This window comes from Heterocephalus glaber, unplaced genomic scaffold (assembly GCF_053883595.1).
Source record: "Heterocephalus glaber isolate CG9 unplaced genomic scaffold, H.glaber_assembly_v1.0 deba00000546, whole genome shotgun sequence".
NCBI classification, from domain to species: domain Eukaryota; kingdom Metazoa; phylum Chordata; class Mammalia; order Rodentia; family Bathyergidae; genus Heterocephalus; species Heterocephalus glaber.
The window spans coordinates 12,393,371-12,418,107 of NW_028258147.1; the positions used below are offsets into that span (position 1 = coordinate 12,393,371).

Sequence of the window (24,737 nt, forward strand, 5' to 3'; positions counted from 1 at the left end):
GCACTTTAAAATTGATCTATATCTCCAAATCCTAGAATGTATTCTTAAAATTGAAATTTTTATTATCAATAGAAATTTGTCTCACATGTGTTTATCCCAGATATCTATGTGGTAACTTCCCCTGTCTTCAAGTTTCTTTCAGATTTTTACCACTATTTCATAGTTCAAATTGTCTCTATCCTACTAAATCTCACTCCTTAACCTATTCTGTTTTCCTTTTTTACAGATTCATCCTTTTCAATCACACAATATGTGTGTCATTTATTATATTAGTTTATTGTTGTTGTTCTTGTTCACTAAAGAGGAAAGGCTCAGTAAATATTTATGGGGTGGAAACAGTGGTAATACTATTGTAGCTCACTTTCCAAAGTTCTCACCAAAATGGCTATTTGAATTCAAGCATGGCATGAAAACACTTTGTGTTTGTTATGTGCATACATGCACAAATGTGTGCATATTACATGCACACATTAGCACAGTGCAGATTAAGTACCAAAATATACCAAAATAATGGTTAATTGCCTTACTTATAAACTAATGTTTTTTAATTTTAAAGGTGATCATTTTATTTTAGAATCAGGAAATGAAAAGGAGGTGGTTCTCCTTGCCCAAAAAAGGAAGTGTTTACTTATATGATACCCATAGGATCATCTTCGCGGGTGCGACCATACCCCAGGGAGGCCACAGTGGAGACCAGGACAGTAATCATGGAAGAGCCTGTCCCCAGCCTCTGGAGGCTGCCCACCGGGAGCTCTCTGCTGCTCTCCCCAACATACTCTCCTCTTGCTTCTCTGAAATAGGTACTCTAATAAGGAATCGAGATTAGCAGTTGATTAAAAATACATGTTAAATGTTATCAAAATCTCTTTTTGGCATATATTTCTGTCACACTGATCATATCTTCCTTGTTAATCTAGTATTGTGGTCTTTAATGAATTGTGTTTTAATTGGTACTACGAACTTCTTCATTGTGTATTTTTGGTACTGGGGATCGAACTCGGGACCTTTCACTTGTGAGGCAGGTGACAGAACCACTGAACTAAATCCCCAGCCCCTGGATTGTGATGTATTATTCTTTTAGTTCATTCTGTTAGGATTTCAAAGATTTTTGAATCCATATGATTTCTTAAGGACCATATATACTACCCTTAAGGCCTTGAGACAAGAGCCTAATAAATAAGGCTGACTCCATGCTTGGTAGTGCTGCGATCTCCAGGCTCCAGGTCCATTAAGCCTTTGCAAGCACATCATTGCAGTCTCTTCCCAGCTCTCAATCCATTTTTGGCTAGTTAGTCTGAAATCACGAAATACCCCTTGGAGTTTACATTATCTGACCATATTCAGAAGATATATATATGCATATATATAGATGTATATATATAGAAGATATATCTCTCTCTATATATACAGTGTGTGTGTGTGTATCTTATGTAAGAGTATGTCTGTCTTTCACTCTATGTTCTGTTACTCTGGTGGTTAAGATGCCCAGAAAAAGCACACCATAAGGTGCTGTATATATAGAAAAATAATAGAAAATAAAAATAAGTGAAGAACTTTTGAAATATCATATACATAGATATATTTGTGTGCAGGTAAACATATTACACATACTATTTATAGTAATGGTAAGTCTATGAATTCATAGAGTGGAAAGGAAAATAAATGTTCTTTTGAGACATGAAGAGGAAAATCTAGCTATATATAATTTTCCTCCCTTTTTATGTAACCCCTGTGTCCTGGTTTTGATTTTGCTTCTGAAAGTCATTTTTGTCTCCATGGTGTGTGGAAAATACGCAGAGGTGTGGTTATGATGCTTGTAACTTGAACATGGAACTGTCAGATCCTGCTGCTGCAGTTTGGGGGTGGGGAGTGGGTAGGGAGAAATGTTCAACTCCAGAACAAAATGTTACTTTGCCTTCTAGGTTCTCTAGGCACAATACGTACACTTGTACAATTCCAATGCTTCCAAAGTATAAACTTTGTCCAATCAATAATTTGTAGCTTTACTTCAACTTTGCCAAAATGATTCTTGGCTATCTCTTTATCACTTAAAGCACATTCTCCTCATTTTCTTATTAGGTCTTAAGTAAAAAGCCAACCGCTTTTCTATTTTGGTAGTCTTGTATCCAGAGCAAGTACATAGTGCTCCTATTCCAACTCTATTTTGGGCTTTTTTTTTTAAAAAGAAGCTTTTTTAAAGGAAAATTTTTGCCTGCTGGAGTAAATGATTTACCAGGCAGCCAAAAGAGCAAGGAAATTGCTCATATTAAGTCTCAGAACATTCAAACTTCTACTCTGCCTCTGAAGTTTAGTTCTTAAAACTTTAGACAGTAGCCTTTTCTACTCAAATGTATGAAGCCTAAAAGAAGCAATACTATATATAAACATAGGCATTTCTATTTCTAGGATTTAAATCTTAGTGTACTTTGAAAAGTCATGTTAGAAATCTATGTTTAGATGCTATCTCTACCTACAGATAAGTACTCAAATTATTGAGATATGTTCATTAAAATTGTTATTTTATATTATTTACATAACTAGGTAACTCCATATATACATCTTTATACATCTGTATTTGTATTTTATTTATATTTGTGTATGCATAGACTTCAGAATTTTATTTTCATTAGCTACATTATACAAATAAAATATTTAAATAGAATATATCAAGATCAACACTCAGATTGGTTTCTGTATAACCGTCTAACAAATCAACAAACCTCCTATCAAAGAATGCTATAATCACTGCTGAAAGTCCTCTATATCTAGACTGAGATGTAAACTTATGGATTTCTTCACAAAAATAATCTTATAAAAGCCATAATTACTTTAAAAACCGATCTTGTAGCTTTCAGACTGGTTAATCACAGATTTTTTTCCATTTCTTCAAAAATCATGAATGCTCAGATACATGCTTTATCAAATATTTAGAACCAAAGGATTGCAATATGAAGAGAGTAATTATTGGAATCACATAAGAAATTTTTCACAAAATTTTACACTGCAAAAATGATAAGAAGACATAATCATATCAGTTAGTCACTAATCATCTGTTTTAAGAATGAATGAAAATGGATCCTCCTTGTGACAATAACCTGAGAAAAATAAATCAGACACACACATTTAAATATGGTGTGGTTTCTCTTATATAAGAAATTCAAAAGATAAGTAGACAAAATAAAAGATAGGTAATAGGAAGTAAGGATAGATATCTCTTTCAAATGGGAAGGGGATCAAGAGATAGAAGGAGAGGGGAGGGGAGGAAAAGGGAGTGAAAAAGGAATGAAGATGTGCTGTATACATGTACCAATTAATTAAAATAAAGAATGAATGAATAAAGCCCACATACTTAGCTTGGAAATAGTAACAACAAGTTGCTTCCTTGCTCTCGATATTTTTAAAAATTGTATTTATAGTAAAGCATAGATAGCCAATATTTTGCTTACAGGTATCAGTGTTTTCACTCTTTATTTTTTATTGTGGTTCTTGGCTTTGCTTCAGAGCAAGTAAATGTTTTCAGAGCTAAGAAGAGAAAAGAACTACAAGCATATTAATGTCCTCAAATATAAAAGTATTAAAAAGAAAAAAGGACTCCACGATGTAAATCAGAGAAAGTTACTACATGAGAGAATATTGGAAAGTAGGGGGTGAGTTAACACAGTTGATTTCAGGGAGAACTGTGAGCAAAATCCATGAAGTCTGTCTTTAAATGCTTGACTACACCTCCTGGCCATGGACATTCAAACCCCCTCTACTGACCTCTCCATCCTCTCTCTGCTGATCATTTTACAGTCCTTCCTCCTCATGCTGTCATTTCCTCAGAGCTCTCCAGTAGATAATCTGCTAAACTGCTCTGTGTTAACTTAACTGCATAAATGTCTAAGCATCAAATGAGTACAGGACAATAACTGCATAACAATTATCTCAAGGCCTGGGCTTCCTTCCAAGTATCATGTGTAATGATCAAAGCATTCTCAGTGCAGGGGAATTTAAGAGGTAGATTGAAAAGAAAAACTTTGATTCTGGGCATGTAGCTCAGGGGCACCTTGCCTGCCCCTCAAGTGCAAGGTCCTGAGTTTGATCCTCAGTACTGGAAAGAAAGAAAGGAGGAAAAAAAAATGTTGGGAGCCTGTTTGGGGAAAGATATTTGAGATCACTTATAATTTTTAGATATTCCTTAAAGTACATCATACAAATACATATACTAGATATAAATAGTACATATATTTAGCATATAAAATTACTATATGTATATATACTAACTATATATACTAATTAGAATTTGAAAAATAAGATCAGATAGTCTCATGGCCTTCTACTCACCAACATTTGTTTCTGGATTATAAGGATTTTTTGGAAGGTTAAAGGAGTTATAGATTCATAAACTTATTTTCATCCCTTCAAATCAATCCGTAATTTCTTGATTTTGCCACATAGAAATATTTTTTCTCCTTTTGGTTTAAGAATGTTATGACCTCAAATACATAAATTGTTCATATTGACTTCTAAGAACAATGACACACTCACTCACACCCAACTGAATGTAATTTAAAAGCTAATAGGAAATATGCTTTAGAATGTCAATATGGCAGTAAAACTTACTTTCACTTTCATTTTAGCTGGAATGAAGAAAGTTAAAAATTGTATAGGTGAAACATTTTCCAAAAATTTGCCTCATAGAATGATCAAGGATTCAGCAAAATAAAGGTGTTTGTTTTGTTTTTCGATCTCTAAAAAAAAAATTATCTCATTTATCATTTAAATTACATCTTCAAAAATTTGAAATTTGACAATTTCAGAATCATGTGCTTGATACTGCCCTTAAAAATTACTGCCCTTAAACATAAATCTTCTGTTGAATTACATTAATTCTTTTCATTAAATATACTAATGGATTCTTGAAATTATTGCCAAAGCAACTACAAACATTCTTTTTTGACTATGAAGTGACCATTCATGTTAAATTAATATTTATTCTGCTCCAAACATGGTAAAATATATAGCCAGAAGGTAATGTGTGCTCTTTAGTTCCTTTTACTTCAAGATAATTATTTTACTGAGCCTATAAGTAAAACTTGCATAAGAAACACAAGAATAATAAAACTACTCTTTAGAAAGTAATTACCTGAACTCTAGTAATCTTCATCCTTTCCTAAGAGACAGAATGAATGTGAAATTTGCATGTCTTCTTAATGCTTTGGTTTTTATTCTTTATGAATAAAACCATTAGGTTATTTCATTTCTAGACTACTATTATCTGCTGTTTATTTTTTCAAAAAACCTTCCAGATGGACAGAAAAAGATACATTTTAGTTTATTTCCTTTTATTGCAATTTATTCCCTTTTAATTTTTACTTGTTATAAAATCTGGTTTAATTTAGTATCTGTATTGAACACTGTGTTTTGCTAAACAGGTTTCCTTCCAGGAATGAGGCATAGGAGACACCATCTCATGGCTCTCATTTGAGTTCCTTTCTGGTAAATGCCCTTTGCCAAAGAGAGACATCTTGCCCTAAGTCACACCTTTTCTTGGAGTCAGGCTGTGTCAAGTGGCTGTCAGGTTTATCCAGGGAGCACATAAATGTGTGACCCCCATGCCCTGATGAGGGTGCTGTAAGGAGTCCATCTCCATCTCAGAGTACTTTGTAATCAGGTGCGTCATAGTTGTGACTCATCTAGATTAAATCTTCCCTCTCCCTAACCCAACATTCCTCTATAAACATTCCTAATAAACTTCCTATGTGTGAACATTTGTTTCATGGAGAACTGACTTAAAACAACAGTCTCATTTACACATTAATATGTAAGCCTGAAAATCCAATCATCTTCTGATACCATAGAATAGTACCTCATAGAGAAAGTTTACGTGATGGGATGGAATAAGATTGATTGACACAAAAGCCCCCCCACCCTGCCCAGAAGACCATTAATAATATAGAACCCAAGAGTTATCAATCAACTAGAAGCTTTCCATGAAGTGATATAGTTATTGCAAGCAACAGAGTATTGTTGAAAAAACATTGGATGGGGAGCAGATACCTACTATTCTTTCTACCAAGTAGGGTGGGACTTCGGGCAGTTGGCTTCTTCATGAGAGCTTGGACTACATGTTCTCCAAGCCTATGGTTTGAAATTTTTTCCAAGCTTGTGGGAGAATTACTACTTATATAAATTTAGTTGTTAAAAATCATAAGAACAACATGTATTTCTTTATAGATTTCTTCAATGAGAATCCCAGAGGCCACACATCAGAGATGAATGACAGATTTGAAATAAAAGAACAATAACTCATCACAGCCAAGGAGGTGTAAAAGCACCTGTTTCTGCAGTATTGGCCCTCAGGGTGTTGTGGAATTATAAGGAGGAAGGTAAGGAAATGGTAGTCAATTCATAGAAAAGCAACTCCCCCAGGTAAAACAAGACAAAACAAAAGCAAAACAAAAAGAGATGAAAATATATTCTGAATTTCCTTTTCCAGGACCTCTTTCTTGGTATGCTGGTTCAATTCTAAAACCTCACCAAGATGCCTGCTTTTAGCTGGAGCAGACCAGTGCACAGCCAACCAGGTCTTCCTCCAAGAAGAACTAAAAAAGTGAACAGCTAGATTGAATCATTCTTTCTCTCCTGTCCCTCTCCCTCTCCTGCCGCCTCTCCCTCTCTGAAGATGTCACTGAGATTGCAAGCCACTAAGGACTTCAGGGTCAAATTGCTGGAAAGAAAAGAAGTAAAGTGAGTGAGTGAATGAGTGCAATTTTCTGAGCTGCTTTTCCCAAGACATTGGTCAATTTTTAACTGATGGCAAAGACGGAAAAGTCTGACACAGCTTTGTCTGCTTTGTGGTATTTGGAAGACAAAAAATGGATTTCAGAAATCAAAATCCAAGACTTCAGTTAGGACTCCTGAGATTTACTCCTTAATAGTAATCCAGAAACAGAGACAACAGAGCCCACACAGAGACAAAATTCAGCTTTTTAAGTAGCTCAATTTCAGCCCTGGTTAAGTTGAATTTCCTTTACCCCGACTGCTTGTAAGAGAAGAATTTTTCATGCAACATTACTTATCATTGAATTACAAATTTACTGCACTATAGGAAACAAGGAAAAGTGACTAATAAGGAAAATGTCTGCATATTGGAATTATCAAATACTTACCCTGTGTGAGCTTCTTAGTATCCTGGTGTCTCAGTCTCTCTAAGATCTGTGATGTGTTGAAGGTGATGGGACAATTTACATAATTATGTATGCTAATATAGGAAGAGAATTTTTCTTCTACCTCCTCCAGTCCTTTGATATATCTTAATAGTACTCCTAAGCAAATAAATACTTTTATAGAATAAAAGGGATGATGCAAATTTCAGATTAAGTAAGAGAGAAGAATTTTATAAAATGACAATATGAAAGAGCAATATTTGGGGGACAGGAAAGGCACTTTGGGGATCCTATTATAGCTTAATGTAGACACCTACTGAGCTGATTACACAGATGGTAAATTGTTATCAAACATAATTCAACACTGGCCTGTCTGATTTTGTTGCTGTTTGAGCTTCAGACTGTGACTGCTCTCAAGTCTGAGGCTTTCTTCTGTATTTCATGCAGTTCTATTGCTTTAAAACACTGATGAGCTATGAAGTGCTTTCCTTGCAGCAGCTGTAAATCTATAGGCCTGCCACAGCCAATCTCAGCTCCACCAGGGCATGAGTGCTGGCGTAAGGAATGCAGATTAATTTTTGTTAGCTGTGCTTAGATGAAGACAGATCTTGCTCAAGAAATTTAGGGATCTGAAAAGATGAAAAGCACAGAGATCTTGGATTGGGTATTTTTTTTTTAGAGAAAAAAGACATAGCATAAAATAATATTTCTAGGTATAGTAAAGGAAGACAGGAGACCTGCTGCGTGTGTGTGTGTGTGTGTGTGTGTGTGTATAGTATGAAAAGGTATAAAAAAGTGAGGGAAAATAAATTCAGTTTGAAGATTGAATGGTCAGACCCAATAGAGCTGCTGTTCTGTCAGTGTTGACATTATAAATCCCCATCTCTGAGTGTTTATAAAATCCAGTTAGACCTGAAACAAAAATACCCTAGAATCTAGCCAGCAAGCAATTTCAAAAAAAATTGAATAATATACCTCAATCACTTCTAACTTTAGGCTTTGCAAATTGCTCCACCATCAAACCTCCTGAAAGTGCCCAACCTCATTTGACCTGAGATTGAAGTTGATTTCTTTCAGATACATTTTTGGTTTATATAAGTGTGGAAAAATGCTCTTCAAAGATACTTTAATTTAGATAAATGTAGAAATTAAGCTTCATCATAACTTCAGGGGTATTATCAGTATAATAGATTTACTATGTGTATTGCTTGAATTAAGCAGTTCTGGTAAATACTTTATAAGCACTGAATTTCACTTAAGTAATGCTCAGCATTTTAAAGGCTTGCCTGAAACTGAGGCACTACACTGAGATTCAGTAGATGATGGTAACAGAACAATGGTCTCAGTACTGGTGCAGAGGTCGGCACAACATAATTGTTCAGGTACTGTTTACTGAATCGATGAAACTTGCCTTTGTCCAGCATTGCTGAATAAATGTTTCAGTGTTTTATTGATTTTGCTTGGGAGACAGAGAAAAGAAAAAAATTGGGAAAAGCTGATAGAATGGATACAGAAGGTACAGTAAAACAAAAAATGAGAAAGATAAAGTGGAGAAAGAGAAAAGAATACATAGGTGATCCAGAAACAGTCTCACATCAAGATCAACAACTTATTAAGTGGACATAGACATAAGTATAATCAAGACCACACATTTAATCATTCATTTAACAAATAGTCATTGAGCACCCAATGCACTCCAGGAACTTTTCTAAGTGCTAGGGTTATAATGGTGAACCAAATGGTTAAAAATTTCTTCCTGTGAACCAATGTATCCATTGGTGAATGAATGGACAAGCAAAATATGGTCCTTACATATAATGGAGTATTGTTTAGTTTTAACAAGGAAGCAAATTCTGACATATTTTACAACATAGATAAGTCATGAAGACATCACACTAAGTCAAATAAGCCAACCCCTTACATGAAATACACAGAGACAGATGGTAGAGAGATAGTTTGCTACTAGAAGGAGGGGAGATTGGAATTATTGTTAAGGGATGTAGATGTTCAGTTTTGCAAGATGAAAGAATTTTGGAAATGGATGCACAACAACATGAATGTATTTAACATCTTTGAACTGTTGCAAACATGTTCTAATAAAAAATTTTAGAAATAGTTAAGATGGTAAATTGTATGTATATTTTACAACAATAAAAATTGAAAATTCCTGCTCCTGTAAAATTACTGTTTGGTAAAACTGATAACATTTTCCTAGATTATAAACACCTGTAGATCTTAGAAAGTATAGTTGATAAATTTAAAATTGTTTTTCACTCTTAAAGGAGAAATAGAGATAAAAATTTTTGCATTTAAAAAATAGTACAAATTTTAGTATTTATGAGTCAGTGTAATTCCTGTCATTCTTTGACAATAAATCTTCTCTTGGGTTCTTTTAAATGTGTTTCATTGAAAAGGGAACAAAGAAACTATCAGGTAGCAGGCGTGGAAACCACAGTAAAAAGAATTTACCTTGTACCCAGAATCTGAAGTTTTGTAAGACTGAGCCCTTAATCTGTGGTATCGAAGATAAGACCAGGAAGTTTGTGTCAGAGTTGAATACAATTGTAGGCATTTAGTTAGTGTCTGGAGAGTTAGATAATTAATAGGTCTAAGGAAAACCACTGCACTTTAGTGCAACAAGCAATGTATAATATTGGAAAAACCAAAGCCAAGAATTCAAACTGCCAAGACTCACAAGGGACAGCAAAGTCCACAGCTGAAACCAAAAATTGACAAGGATGAGAGTAATTTATGGGTTCTGATTTGCTCATTGTGGAAAATTCCTCTCCAAGGAATTTTACTATGTTCATCTCAGTGGGTCCTCCTCAAGCTGAGTTATTTTTCCTTTTGTCCTGTTCTCTGTTTTGAAGATCGGTGATGATTTCTGTAGACCATCTGCACCCTCTGATTATTCACGACATTGCAGGATAGTTCCTGAACTTGCTAGGGCTGAATCTGTGAGGCTATAGCTTAGAACTCTACATTTTCATCAAGCCATTCTCATGATTAGGAATCACCACAAAATTAGGTGTTCTTGAGTATATTTGGGGAACAAAAATGTCCCCTATTTCTGTCAAATGAAACTGAGCCTAGGATTCATGACCCTAATTTAACCTGAAGCAAAGTTATTACTTTGCACCAGATATCTGCAACTAGGATCAGTTTATCTACTGGCTTGATTGCCACAGATCAAAATGTTACCTGGCAATTATAAATGACAACTATTACCTTCACAAAGTATATGTTATCCACTGCAAAAAATGTATGTTGCTTCAAAATCCTGCTGATATTTCTTGACATATAGGCATGCAAACAAGGTTTGTTATTGTATCTTTACAGCTTCCATATTTAGTGCATGTAGATAAAATAACTATAGTGATGGGAAACACCATGTTCCCAGAACACTTTCTGGAAAAACAATAACAAAACTAATTTGTTTCAGGCTGACATAAGCCTTAAACTTAATAGATGAATGGTTTCAGAAAATTCTCCTGGTCTACATGTTCAATCATATGCTTTCTTTTTATTTTTTTTTAATTCCTTAAGCATTTTCTGTCCATGCTGCTCATTTAATATTTGAACAGTTACAGCCTTGTATCCTCAGACAGCTTGCTATATCTCACCACTCAATCTGATTTCTAGCAGGAGATACTAGTATTACATAGCTGAGTAAGATTGCTCCTTTTCTTAAATGAATAAGGCTATGGGGCTCTTTGAGAATTAGATAGTGCTGGCATTTTATATGTTTCCACAACCTTGAACGCTATGTCTGATATTTAAATAGGTTTGCAAGAAGCGCTTTTTAATTGATATGAAACAAGAGCTTTGAAGATTGTCTGGAAATCATGGACTTAATGGATACGGGAGACATAGCATCACTCCAGTAGCATATTCTTGAGAGTTGTAAGGGACAAGGAGCTACTCTCTACTACCTAAAAAGTGAACTTTTAGACCATAATGTTAATGAAATAAATCAGACTCACAAGCTTAAACATCACATGGTTTCTCCTATATGAGAAACCCAAAGTATAAATAAATTATAAGGCAAAGTAAAAGTACATAATATGAAGTAGGGAAATAAACCTTTTGTAAAAGGGAAGAGAACCAAGAGAAGGAAGGAGCAGGGAGTGAGGGGAGAAGAAGGGCTCAAAAAAGAATTGATGTGTTACATACATCTGCCAGCTCCCCATAAGAAATGTAATCATTACATACTGCAAAAGGGTAGTAACAAAATACAAATTAAAATTTAAAACAAACAACAAAAAAAGAAAGAAAATAATAAACAAGTGAACAAGCTTCTTAGGGGTGAGGAATTCACCCAGGATAGGTTATAGTCTCTTTCTAAAAAATTCTATTACTCAGACATCTCTTTCACAATTAAGGAGTTTCTTGGTATCAAGAAGGAGTCCTGCTGGGTATGGTGGCGCACACCTGTTATCCCAGCACCTGGGAGGCTGAGGCAGGAGGATCACAGTAAGTTCAAGGCCAGCCTGGGCTACATAGGGAGACCATGCCTCAAAAAACAAACAAAAAAACAACAACAAAAAAGAAGGAGTCTAAAATAATAAATCCTGTCATTTACAATATTAGACTGTGGTAGCAGCAGCTGAGCAGCTGTAAGTTCAATAAGAAGTTTCAGGGTTTGATATTGGGTAGTTTCACTTCTCTATTTTGTATTATAGATAATATTATATATATTTTATATATTATATGCATAATCAAAATGTTATGTAATTTAATTATATAGCACATTTGCGTATTATGTTCATTTTAGCTAAGTTAAATTTATAGTGTTTCCACTGCTTAGAACTATTACTCAGTTTTTGAATTATTTTTTCACTACAGTATTAGAAAAAGGCAAAGACCAATTGAGCAGAAGAGGAACGCAGGAGAAACCAACTTGGATGCTCTCATTTTTTTCAGTATAAATACCAACCAGTCTGTGCATCAGCAAAAGTGAAAGATTTAATTTCTTTAAAATTAACAAAAGGTAATTCTGGAAATCTTATTTGAAGAAGAATTCTCAAAATTACTTACTTATCTTGATGGAGAAATAAAGATTGTGTGTATTTCTTGTGTAAAACACAATATGTTGATAAATGGTGGTTACTGTGGAAGGACTCAGTTTGAGCTACTTAGAAGACTCATTACCTCATATACTTATCTTTTTATTTTTGTGGTGAGAACACTTAAAATCTACTCACAGCTTTTTCTAGAATACAATATATAACACACTGTTATTAACTATAGTCACCATGTTGTACAATAGATTTCTTGAAATTATTTCCTTCTTTTTTAATAGTACATGTTTGCAGTATATAATGATTTCATTCCTTGTAGGGAGTTGGTAAATGATAACTCCCTTTCCTATGTGAGAAAGATCTATCTCCCAACTTCCTATTCTCTGTCTGTTATTTTTTGATCAAGATCTCCATAACCTTCCACGCTAATCTACTCCAGCCTCTGGTAACCATACAACCTACTCTATATTTCTATGAGATCAACTTTTTTTAGATTATACATGTGTAAGGTTATGAGACATTTATTTTTCTGTATCTGGATAATTTAGCATATCTTCCAGATCTGTCCATTTTATTTTGTTTTCTTTTTTCCTTTCTCCTCCTCCTCCTCCTCCTTTTTGTAATAGTAGGAATCAAAGTTAGGGGTGCTCTACCACTTTGTGACATCCTCAGGCCTTTTTTTGTCTCAAGGTCTTGCTAAGTTACCCAGGTTAGCCTTGAACTTGAATTTGTGATCCTCTTGCCTCAGACTCCCAAGTCTTTGGGATTAAAGACATGTGCCACAATGCACCGCAAGATTTTCTTTTCCTTCTGTTATGGCAGAATAGTATTCCATTATGTAATTGTGCCAGATTCTCTTTATCCACTCATCTATTCACGGACACTTAGACTTATTCCATATCTTGGCTACTGTGAACATGATGCAATGAACATAAAAATTAATATTTTTTCATTAAGTTTATTGGTACATTTTAGGGTTACAATACAGTTACATTTATCATTGGGATATTGGGATCTTGTACCTTTACATGAGTATCTTGGTTCTTATTTTTTTCCCTTCCTTTGCCCTCCCTTCACCCCCCTCCTTCCCTTTGTTTCCATTTTTGTCTTTTCTCATATTTTTTCTTTTTCTTTCTTTCCTTTCCCCTACCCCTCCCACTTCCCCTGTTCCTTTAGACTTTTTCTTCCTATTTCACATTATCAATTATACACTTTGATTCTTATTTACACTTTTAACTTTTCACACCAGAGAAACTATTCAGTATTTACACATGTGTGTCCTATTTATTTCACTTAAGAGTATGGCCTTAATGTGCATCCATTTAGCTATAAATGTCTCTAGTTTCTCATTCTTTATGGCTGAATTGTGCTCCATTTTATATTTTTAAAAACCCCACATCTTCTTTATCCAGTCTCCAGTTGATGGGCAGTAGGGCAAAAATTAATATTTAAAGTGATATGCTTATTACAAGCACTCCTCTTTTTTTGTCTTCATTCATTCATTCTTGCTCTTTTTCATACCTTTGTCTGTTAGCAATAACTATTATTTGAAAATCTTATGGCAGGTAGTGGCTAATGTAAATTATGTCATCTACTTAATCTTCAAAACTATCCTGTGTCTAGAGATAGAAAGATAATAAAATGAAATGTAGAAAAGTACAGAAATAGGATTCTCCTGAAGTCAGAGCTCAGGTGATCTAAATCCAGACTACCTGAACACAATATAACTGGGCTTGAATAAGGAGTGTGTGGGGAGAACGAGGGAGTGGGGAGTTCCTATGTAACTTTAGCTTTGGCACAATTTGGGGATGGGGTTAGGATAATAGGGGGACACTGTAGAAATGTATCTCTACTGGGGTAATGTAGGGAAAGAGGATTCTTTTACATTTAACTCAACTGCCTTTACAAATACTCATTACCTACTCAAAGACTTACATAATCAGACTGTAAGCTTTCTGAAGGCAAGCTTAGTCTGATATTTATGATTGCTCCTTTAGCATCTAGCAAAGGAGGATGCTGGATTCATATGATAAGGACCCTGTCAATAGTGACTAGGTAACAGATATGAAAAGGAAACAGTTATACTCCAATTTTCATTGCTAGGGAAGTGTTTCCTTTGATGTGCTTCTGCCCACAGGGTTAAGAAACAGAATAACCTTTGATCGGAAGAGAATTATCTACCTAGCATCCTTACAAGAGCTAAGCTATGAGAAAGGGATGGATTATTAGCAGCTTTAAATACAGGAAAGAGAAAAGGAAACTATTCTGTGATTTGTTTGCATCTTCAAATGTTCCTAATGCGAGGTCTGTTTTAATCTGTGAAAGGTCACAACTCAAATGTTCCTAAGTCAGGAACTATTTGCCAGCATAGTGACTATAGACAGCAATAAAGTATTCACATTTCAAAACTAGAAGAAAGGATTTTGAACCTTTTGATCATAAAAAGTTATAAATGTTTGAGGAAACAAATGTGTTTAACCTGGTTTAACCATTATGCAATGTATGCATGTATTCGTTACATGGTAACCCATCATGTACAACTTTTATGTTTTTATATATCAGTTGAAAAATAAATTTTAAAAACCCTGAAATTCATTTCATCACAATTCTGAAGGATATAAGCCCAACCTTGTTGGCAGGGTTGGTTTTGTACCGAGTCTTCTGTCCTTGGTTTGCAGATGTCTGAATTCCATCTTCTCATGATCTCCCTTCTGTATCCCAATCTTTTCTGCTTATGAGGGCACCCATTAGTGCCCATGCATATTACTTCATTTTACCTTAATCACCCATTTAAAGGACCTTTCTTTGGGTATGTCACTTTCTGATCCCTGAGAGTTAGGACTTCAGCATATGAATTTGGGAGAAATAATTTTCTTCACAGACATAATGATTATATTTCCTGCTTTGCTCAGCACAACGTATGTCTTATACCTGGTATTCCAGTATAAATATGAATAAACTTGCTCCAAAATCTCCTAGTTTAGATGACAAATTTATGCTCACTTTATTTATAAGTAACCTATAAAAATTTTATACAAAACTTATTATTCATTCTTTAGCAAATATAAACATTATATTCCATTATTAACAAATTTTAATATTACTGGCGGCAATAAAATGATCCTGCAAAAAATCAGAATAATAAAACTCAATTAGACTCAATAAATATTAATTGAGTGTCAATCATATCCAGTTGTGAAAGATTTCGTGGATGAAAGTAATGAATAGAATGATTCTACTCCTTTACCCTCATGGAGTTTCGAGTAGAGTTCAAATAAAATTGATAAATATAATCAAGGTACAGAGAGAGAATGTGAGAGAATATGCTATACAGAAGATAAATTAATATATATAACTGATTTTCCTGAAAACAGAGGATATAAAACACAACCAATCATCAAGAGTGCAATAGGGTGGGGCTGGGGTAGGACAATTTAAATATAATTATAGCAGAAATTGAAGGTACTTATTATGATGTGAAACAGATTACCATGTATAATTAAGTTCTGAAGAGGAAAAACAATGATCCAAGGTTCTGGATTTTTAACAAGGGCTAAATTTTTAGACAAAACTTTGTGTCTAGAAATGTAGGTTTATTTTTCTTATGTAAGAATTCAAAGATTTATCATTTTTATCAAAGTGATCTCTAACTCCAAAATACTACAGACCATTATTGTAATATATGGTGTGTTCTACAATTTTTAGGGTTTGTTCCTTAAAACAAAATTCTCAAATTGGAAGTCTGTTGAGGGTTTAAGTATGACTCAGGGGAAAAGCTACCTATCTTAAATGTAACCATAGTTTTCTAAGCCTTTGTATTCTCCATGGTTGTAACTTCTTTTACTATTCAGACCCAATTTTGAGGATTATAGAGAATCCAGTCCCATGCTCCATAGTGTTGGTAAAGGCAGGGGCGCACATCACTCAGAGCACATCACTTTTTTCCTCTTGCTGCATAACCTGCCATGTCTTGCTGCCTTTTTCCCATCTTGCAGAGCAGTGGGTCAGCTTCACATTGTGCTTGCTGCCACCTTCCTCTAAGTCCCAGCCTCTTACTGGGCTATAATAGGTAATGACCAAGACTGAAATTTTCAAGGAATTTTAACACAGAAAACTTAACTTTAACTTGGGTATCAGGAGTTACTGTTAATGAGTGCTTCATTCTAACCCTTACAAAGCTTCGCAACCTCACAAGTTTAGGCACTAGTGCCACCCTATAAGTATTTCCCTCTCATCTCATATCTCCTTTCTCCCATGTCTATTTTTCAGTTCCACAGCCCTTATTCCATTTACTTTTTTTAGTTTAAACAAATAATATCTTTTTGAAGCAGTCATCCAGCACACAAATGTCATAGTAACATTATTACCTTTTTTATTTCAATTCATCTAAATTCTCATTCCCCTTCCAGGGGAGGCCTTCCTTTGGCATAAGCAGATATTCCAAAGAAAGGCATAGCTTTATAATGCAAAAATAATTATCATTTCCTTAAAAAAATTCACCATTTTCTCCTCCTTTTGCAAAAATTAAAGTTAATAAATAGGAATCAGTGAGCTAAGAGAGAAAATGTTGGGACAATCATATATTAGAGATTATTTTTTTAAATCTTTTTTTTCCCCCATTGAATTTATTGGTACATTTTAGGTATAAAATACATTTAGATACATCATTGGGATCTCGTACCATTACATAAGTATCTTGGTTCTTTTTTTTCCCCCCTTCCCCTGCCCTCCCTTCACCCCCTCCACCTTTCCCTATTTGCAAAGATTTTGTTTCCATTTTTTTCGTTTTCTCATATTTTTTCCCTTCTTTCCTTTCCCCTATCCCTCTCACTTCCCCTGCTCCTTTAGACCTTTACTTCCTATTACACAATATCAATTATACATTTTTTAATTAAAATTTCAAGATCTAAGAGACATTACCACAGATTTTACAGAATTTAAAAGGATATAGAAAGCATATTACAAAAATCTGTTTTGAAATAAATTTGACAACTTCTAAGAAGTACCTTGGAAGACAAATTAATGAAACTAACTCTGGAGGAAATATAAAATTTGAATAGCACCTATTAAAGAAAGTATATTCCTAGCTTGAAAACCTGCCTATATGAAAACAACAGGCTCATATACATTTTAACTGATAAATTATATCAAACAATTAAAGCCAAAAAAAAAGGGACACTTCTCCCCTCAATTTAGGAAATCAACATTGTGTCAATCCTAAAACTGGATAAAGATAATAGAAGAAAAAAGTATGAACATAGATTGAAATTTGTTTAACAAAACAAACTATTAGAAGTCAGATCTGGCAGGATGTAGAAAGTGATTTTGTTATAGGGATGGCAGTGTTGGTTCAGCATTGGACGATCCACCCCCAAAAGTCATCATTTTAACAGAGGAAAGGAAAAAGCCGTATGATCCTGCCACTAGTTGGAGAAAAAGTATTGGACTAAATTCTACAGCTGTTGATGGTAAAAGCTATCAGGAGACCAGAAGTACAACAGAACCTATTCAACAGATTAAAGACATGTACTCCATACTTCCAGTGAGAATGCCTTATATGAATGGAGAAGATGCAATGCTTTCTCCTTAAGGTGGGGAACAGGGGCAGATATGCTTACTCTTTATCTGTCCATTAAACTTTGAAACCTAGTCCCCACCAAAATAGTCTGGCAATAAAATGACACAATTAGGATAGGATTGGCAAGGTAGAAGCAAAATCTTTACATGTAGATGAACTGATCATCTACAGAGAAAATACTAAGAAATCTCCAGGAGCTCCTAGAACTTGTATTTGAATTTAGCAGATTAGAAAATACAAGGTATATATAAAAATTCAGGTCTATGTATACTTGCTATAAATGAAGAATTGGATATTGAAATTTAAAAGTTATGTAGGAGTACAAAGGACCTAGAAAAGTAAAAATAAAAAGAAAATAAAAACAGTGTTGGAAGACATTTAGTACCTAATTTTAAGACTTCCTCTAAAGCTGCAGTAATCAAGGCAGTGTTCGTGTAAGGAAAGACATGCAGATCATTGGAATAAAACAGAGAATCTAGAAATAGAACCACGCATATATGGTCCACTGAGTTTTGAAAGATTATTTAACATTAAAATTTTATAGAATATAAACTCAATTCAAGAACAGAGGAAAAGCTAGTGTTTTCATCAAATGGCACTAAAACACCCGGTATCTGTATATAAAAAATTAACCTCAACCCTTTATTTTCATAATAAATAACTAAAAATATTTTATTAACATAAAAATAACTTGAAAGGATCTATGAACCTAAATAAGAAAGCCTAAAAGTATAAAACTTTAAGAAGAAATTATAAGGGAAAATGTTTATGAATTCAGGGTAGGCAAGAATTTCCTAGGATATAAAAAACATGATGTATAAAAGAAAAAAATTGATAAATGAGATTCCATCAAAATTTAGAATTTTAAATGATATCATTAAAATGAAAAGTAATCCTTAAACAGACTATGTTAACAATGCATATAACCTATGACCAGAATATGTAAAGGACTCTTACAGCTCATTGATAGACAACCCAATTAAAAAGTAGACATAAGAAGATGATAAATAGCCAGTACAGCACAAGGAAAGCTGTGCAACACTAGAATCAGAAAAATACTAATCAGTACAATAACAAGATTGAATGATGCACTCATTAGGGAGATGAAGTTAAAAGTTTTAAAAGCCTTGTCATGACTTTTTCTTTTTGTTGGATTCTCCCCCTTTGCGTTTAATTTGTGACACCCAATGGATTCATTCTGCTGGGCTTCCTGGGGTTGTGATCCTCATTGTCTTTTCCTAGGATATTGTCTAATATTTTTTGGAGTGCTGGTTGGTATTCATGAAGTTCCTGAGGTGCTCTTTATCATGAAAGTATGTTATTTCTCCATCAATTTTGAAAGATAGTTTTTGAAAGAAGTCTGTTTTTGAGGCTTGTTCACATGTCTTCTCATTTCCACGGGTGGAGGGGGTGCTTCTGGTGCCCATGCAGCTCACCTTCTCTGCCCTAGGAGTGTGTAATGGTGGTGGCGGAGCTTCCTTCTGGGTGCTGGGACCGGCTCAGCTTCTCTGCCTAACTTAGATATTAGAGATTAAGAAAAGGGAGAAATGTGGGTGATTATTCCAAACAATCATTAGGCCAAAAGTCAAGTTCAATTGAACTCTTTCTCACACCCAATCAAATGAGCCCTAAGATTAGATTATGTAATCAGATGTCAGAGGCAAAGAAAGAAAGCCATAATTGTGAAATGTTTCCTTCATCATAAAGAGGGTCAAAGTTGGGTAAGTTTGTGCTACAAGATCAATGATTAACTTGGAAAGAGTTTTGGTAGGTTGTTTCATGCGATTTTTAAAACGTGTTTTTAAGCATAACATTACAGCTGAGTACAGTGGCATGTACCTATAGTCTCAGCCTCTTGGGAGGCTGAGGAAAGAGGGTCACATGAGTCCATGAGTTGAGAACAACCTTGGCAACTTAGTGAAACCATCTTGAAAACAAATGAACAAACAGAAACAGAAGTTGCATTATGAAACTTCTAATGTTATGAAACAAAGCCAAACAAAAAGAAGTTTATGAAACGAAACAATCATAGATATTAGACCCCCTAAAATATACACAATATCTTTAAAATAAAGCAAATATAAGATGACAGATGACAGGACTAGCATAGCAATTTATTTTTGAAATGATCTTGTATAAATCATCAAAAATGGTATATTGTATTTAAATGAAAATTAAAGTACAATAATTGTATTACTATGACATAACACTAAGCAAAGAGAATTGAAAGTAGAAAGTTGAATGAGGAAAATAAAAAATGTAACTTTCAAGCAGAATTTAAACCAAATATAGTAACAATAGCTAATATTTATATAATGCTGTGTTTATGTATATGTTTTAAGTGCATCCCTTACATATTTAACCCTATGAGGCAAATATTGTTGCTATTCTCAATTTTCAGATAATAAGACATAGGGACAGAAGGCTAGGTAATCTAACCAAAATATTATTTGACACATACATAAATAGCAGGGATAGTATTTGAATCCAAATAGTTCTCCACCAACTGTTCTTATCTTAGCTCATTATTATTTGTGCCAAACCCAAAATAAAACCAGAAGACACGAAAATTAAGTCAATTATTGTAAATAATTGATATTTACCAAAATCTTTGCACAGTGAATGAGGATTATCTGTGTTTTAAGGTACAGGTTACATACAAAAATTTTTCATATAACAAAAAACAAAATCCGTAGAAATACAAAGTAAAAAATTAAAGGACAATTTTAAGTTTACTAGTCAACAAAAGTTAAAAAGAATGGATTTAAGTAAAGAAAGCTAACATTTTTAATAGAAAAGTATTCTCTGAAGTGACAAATAGGCCAAGAAATCAAGATTTAAAAAGAATAAATCAAGCAAACAGTAATAGAATGCTTCTGAAATGATAAGCTATGTGTAAATTAAAAGTGTATGGAACATACAGACCAAAGCAATAATCAAAATAAATCCAAATTTCTACAAAGTTTTTGATGTAATTAAAAATTTAGAAAATAAACAAGCATTCATTTAAAATCTTACAATTTTAGGAAAACAGTTTTAAGTAGCTGCAAGGAAAATTTAGGACCAAAAATTATGATAAAAAATTGTTTCTTAAATATAATTTTATGAGGAAGATACATGCCTTTAGAATGTTCTTAACTGTATAAAGTTTTATATAGATTGAGGTCACTGGTGAGCAGTTTGGCTTTTGGAAGCACCTATATGAAGAATCTCTTATTTTTTTCAAAATTTCTTTTTAAATAATTTGAATGTTTTAAGGAATCTATATAGAAATCCCCCCAGTTTCTATCCCAGCTAGTAAATGTACCTTTTCCTGCTTTATAGTTATTTTCCACATATTTCAAAAACAGTTCTGTGTCTGAAATGCCATGCTTTATCGCATCATGTTTTGCGCTTTATTTTTTTCTCCCAAGCTCATTCTCTGGACAGCTGGGGATGTGAGTGCTGGAATGGGAAGGGGAGCGAGGCGCCCTTCCTCCTCTTCCAGGCCTTCATTTCTCCTTCACTGCCATACAGAGAGCTCGCTCTGGGAGGAGCTGAAATTCACAGGCCAGGGCACATCTCTTATTTATTTAATTGTGTGCCAAACAAAACTTGATTGTAAATAAAAAATTCTGTTGTATACTTTTCAAAAAAATATATAATGATATTTTGTCTTTTAGAAAAAGTTAAAATCTGATGTTCCTTTTGATATGTTTAAACATAAATTTATTTACATAGCCATAAAAATTAGATTTTCTATTCTTACTAAGAATACAGATAAAATAAGCTGTAGTGTTGTGCAATTAGTATGGTAAGGAATAGCTTATCTAATCTTGTAGACTTAAAATAGAAGAGTGTTGAGAATCATGAATTATTTGAAGTTATCTTGCAGTAAAACTTTATAGTCTTCATAGGCTAAGATATCCATGCAAAAGGTAAGAAGCAAGAACTTTACATTCTTTTTCATTTCTTCCCTTGTACCAAACATTGTTTGGCATGTAGTAGATCTTAAAGAATTAACAAATTGAATGAATTTTTTTAAAAGTCCAGATAGAAAAAGGACTGGAAAATATAGGGAAAAAATGAAGATATGCATTTGTATTCCTAGCTGTGTTAAGGATCTAGAACAAGCAATGATGGCCATGCCCTGGTGTGCATATATTATTTTCTTTTTTAAAAAGAGCTTTATATTTTAGAAATGATACATTTACTGCAGAATAGTCTGGTGTGTGCAGACATTCCTCGATTTACACTGGAATTATTCCCTGATAAACCTACAGTAAGTTGAAAACATAGACTGAAAGAGCATTCAAAACACCTAACCTATTGAATTTCATGACTGCATAACAGTACAATGAGGAGTATTGGGTATTTGCCCTTACGATCATGTGGCTGAGTAGCGATTATGGCTCACTGCCACAGTCCAGCATCACATAAAAGTATCCTAAAACATATCGTTAACTCAGGAAAAGACTAAAACTCAAAATTTAAAACACAGTTTTTATTGAATGTATATTACTTTTATACCATAGAAAAATTATAATTCAAGCCATTTTAAGTCAAGGGCCATTGATATAGTTATTTCACAGATCCTACACGCTCTTCTACATGCATAACCTCTTCCACTAATAGCATTCCCATCAGAATGGTACAGTTTCTACAGTTGATGAACCTACATTGATACATCATAATCGCCTAAAGTCCATAGTTTATATTAGAATGCACTCTTGATGTGATTCACATCTATGAGTCAGACAAATGTATAATGAAATGCATTCAATGTTACAATATCATAGAATTGTTTTGCTTTTCTAAAATCCCTTTGAATTCTCCCGTTCATATATTGATTTCTCAATACCACTTTCCACTAAAATGTCAGGGATCCCTGGAGAAAGGACTTATTCTAGGGCTGGGACAAAGAAAATACAAGATGAAATTGGAGTCACTTTTTGTTAAAAAGGAGAAGGAGAAGGAGAAGAAGGAGAAGATACTCAAAGATTAACAGATTCATAACAAATGGACACAGAAGCAACCAAATGGAAAAGGATTCCACAAGCCAAAGTCAGTATTACTGAGAAAAAATAATGATGTTGGCAGTTATATAACTTAATGCATAAAATAATAATTCAAATGTTTAAGCAGGTATGGTGGCTACCTGTAATCCTGGCCCTGCAGGAGACTGAGGCAGGAGTATAAAAAGTTTGAGCTCCATCTAAGTAATTCAGGGATTTAATGAAACCCCGTCTCAAAATTTCAAAAAGGAATTGGAGATCTATTTCAATGTGAAGGCTCTGGGTTCAATCCCCAGCACAAAAACCAAAGAAACAAACAAATTAAAAAAAGAATTCTTATGTTTATGAATAAATAAATGCACACATAAATAAAGAGAAGCTTATATGAGTACTGGTAGTGTGCTGTCAAGGTATAAATGTAGGAAGAGTGATGAAAATAGAAAATCCTCAATTAATAATTATCAAAGTAATAGTTGATTCAGGCAAAAATTCTATATGGATGCTAAAACTTACTGGGTGAAAATTTGACGAGGACCTGATTATTTGCATTGTGTTATTTCCAAGTGTTTTGTCTCAAAACATTTACCCGTTAAAGAAAAAAATGCAGTTTTAGGGTGGAGAAACACGGCAGATACCTCCTTAGCCAAGAAATACAGTTTAGTATAATCACTAATGGGACAAATCAAAACTATGCATCTTCTGATATCATGCTGCTAGCACACCATACCAATTCTGCAGCACTTTCTGCCGAAAGTGACAACTTGAGTCATACTACGGCAAATCCAATTGAAAGGATATTCTATAAAATAAATGGCCTGTGCCACTTAAAAATTGCAAGCTAGTTGGGAGTGGTGGTGCATGACTGTAATTCCAGCATATTCTGGGAGGTTGAGACAAGAGGATCACAAGTTTGAGCCCAGCCTGGACAAATTAGTGTCTTAATGAGAACTTGTCTCAAAATAAAACATAGAAGAGTTCTGGGAATGTAGCTCAATGTTCACACTGAGTTCAATTTCCAGTATGGCAATAACAATAATAATAAATAAAAATAAAAATACCAAGCTCATGATGAACAATAAAACACTGAGTAACAGTTCCAGCTTCAAGGAGATGGAGGGTATATAATGGGCACAGACATCATTGCAATCATGGTCAAATTTGAGCAAGATTGCCAGACTAGATAGTGATGTTGTGCCTATGCTAGTTATCTGATTGTGGAAGTCCTCTGACAATACTTACTAAAGGATTTTAAAAGGTGTACTTCAGGCCAAAGAGTAATCTCAGAAAAAGGATCTGACGTGAACAAAGAGATAAGGAACAAAGAAATTGCTAAACAAACATAAGCTAGAAAACAGTAACAGCAACCAGTTACTGGGGATATATAACAAGAAATCCATAAGAAACTAAAATACTCAACACAAATATCAAATAGGTCAGGAGTGTTTGGTATTCTAAGATCTTTGCATTGTTTGGGAGGATGATAAAGATCTTTATGTCATACTTTAAGAAGTTAATTGAACATGAGAGAAAATTTAAGGTAACTCCCAAAACAATAGAGAGGTAGTATGAGGATATATTTCCCAAAGTTGTAGTGAAAAGAGATGGAACAAAACGTAATTTAAAAAACCAAGAAAGAAGATATAGCATAACACTGAAAGCAAAAATAAGACCATAGTAATAAATTCACATGAAATTACCATTGATCCAATAATCACTCTACTGCATACATCTAAAAAGGAAATGAAATCAGTATGTGGAAGAAACATCTGCATTTGCATATTTATTGTGGCATAATTCACCATAGCTAAAATTTGGAATCAACTTAGATCCAATGATGGAGAAACAAATTAAGAAAATGTGATATATATACAGAATGGAATAGTATTCGGCTGTTAAAAATAATGAAATTCTGTCATTTGCAGCAACATGAGTGTATTTGGGAGGCATTATGTTAAGTGAAACAAGTCACAAACAAAAAGGCAGATACCGTATCTCT

General features: G+C 33.9%; 1 protein-coding gene across 6 annotated transcripts in view; it reads left to right on the forward strand.

Moving 5' to 3' along the window:
- The window catches only part of Iqub (IQ motif and ubiquitin domain containing), a 194,086-nt gene extending 178,871 nt beyond the window's left edge, over positions 1–15,215 (forward strand). For 4 of the 6 annotated variants that reach the window (XR_015448722.1, XR_015448724.1, XR_015448723.1 and 1 more), the window contains 2 exons: positions 6,217–6,368; positions 6,479–11,792. The gene's annotated coding sequence lies outside the window, so the exon portion shown is untranslated. Of the gene's footprint in view, positions 1–6,216; positions 6,369–6,478; positions 11,794–11,993 lie in introns of those variants that run through there. The other 2 variants (XR_015448721.1, XR_015448725.1) reach the window with 2 other exon arrangements.
- The last annotated feature ends 9,522 nt before the right edge of the window (positions 15,216–24,737 follow it).